Source organism: Crotalus tigris, unplaced genomic scaffold (assembly GCF_016545835.1).
Source record: "Crotalus tigris isolate CLP2741 ecotype Arizona unplaced genomic scaffold, ASM1654583v1 scf7180000018504.2861643, whole genome shotgun sequence".
Taxonomy (NCBI): Eukaryota; Metazoa; Chordata; class Lepidosauria; order Squamata; family Viperidae; genus Crotalus; species Crotalus tigris.
In genome coordinates, this window is record NW_024097043.1 from 1,609,130 (window position 1) to 1,610,649 (window position 1,520).

Sequence of the window (1,520 nt, forward strand, 5' to 3'; positions counted from 1 at the left end):
TGGCAACTTTAAGACTTGTGGACTTCAACTCCCAGAATTCCTCAGCCAGCTTTGCTGGCTGAGGAATTCTGGGAGTTGAAGTCCACAAGTCTTAAAGTTGCCAAGGTTGAGAACCCCTATTCTAGATTCATTAAATGGTTTCTCTTGGGCTGAACTATGGTTTGAAAAGCAAAGTATGGATGGGGGTATTTATTGTAAGGGTCGCGGCAGCAGTAAGTAGGTGGTCATGGCTGATCTCTAAAAGATAACCTGGGGCCTGATATAGTTGGAGCTTGGTGGGAGGTCCCCAGAAAAATTCCTGGACTATAGGATAGAATTAGATAGATTTGTAGTGGAAAGCAGGGACAAGCCACTTCCCCACTGTTGCCAAGGGAGCCTCCAGAAAGTCAACAGAAGTTGAACTCAACTTGCAATACAGGTAGTCCTCAACTTGTGACCACAATTGAGCCCAAAATTTCTGTTGCTAAGTGAGATGGGGGTTAAGTGAGTTTTGCCCTCTTTTGTGACCTTTCGTGCCATAGCTGTGATTCTCTGCAGTTGTTAGTAACACTGTTGTTAAGTGAACCTGGCCTCCCCGTTGACTTTGCTTGTCAGAAGGGTGCAAAGGATGAACACATGACCCCAGACACTGCAGTCGTAATAAATACAAGGTAGTTGCCAAGCATCCGAATTTTGTTCATGTGACCATGGGAATGCTGCAACCTTGGCACTAAACAAATGGTTGTACGTCAAGGACTTCCTGTAATTTTCTCTTGTGAATCGTCCTCCTGTTGAGGAGAATGAAGAGTGAAGAGTCAAAGCAAGGACATGGTGGGAAGTGGGTGAAACCCCACACATAAAACACACATTTCCTGGAAAAACTGACATGGCCATAAGAACCCAGTTGCAATCATGGTGAGGGAGAGAGAACTTGTGGACACTTTGCAGAGTGATTCCAGCAGCACTATACACTAGGACAGGGTAGGCAACCTTGGCTCTTTTATGACTCATAGACTTCAACTCCCAGAATCCTGAGCCAGCATGGCTGGCTCAGGAATTCTGGGAGTTGAAGTCCACGAGTCATAAAAGAGCCAAGGTTGCCTACCCCTGCACTAGGTAAACATACTTTAGAAGTAGTTCCCATTGTGTTCAAAATTGGTATCTATTGGATAGCACTTCCTCCGACTCATTGTGCAAATGTTTTAATATTTCTGCCTTTGCCTTTTCTGTTTCTTAATTAGAAATGACATTTTTAAATCAGTCTATTAAAATATTTCTTCACCTTTTGATTTCTGCATTATCAGCTACAGCCATGTCACGCACATTGTATATATAACCAGAAATCTGATAGTAGTTCCTTTTTGGACTAACAGATATTACTTTTTTTCACGAAAAGCGTTTGCCTTTTTATAAGATTTATTAGTCGGAAAAGATGCTACAAGAGTCTTGATATTTTTTTTGCTACTGTGGGCTAACAAACTAAATGTTGCCAAGAAAACTGTAGGAATTAATCCAGGCAATCGCCAGGAGTCAACGCTGAC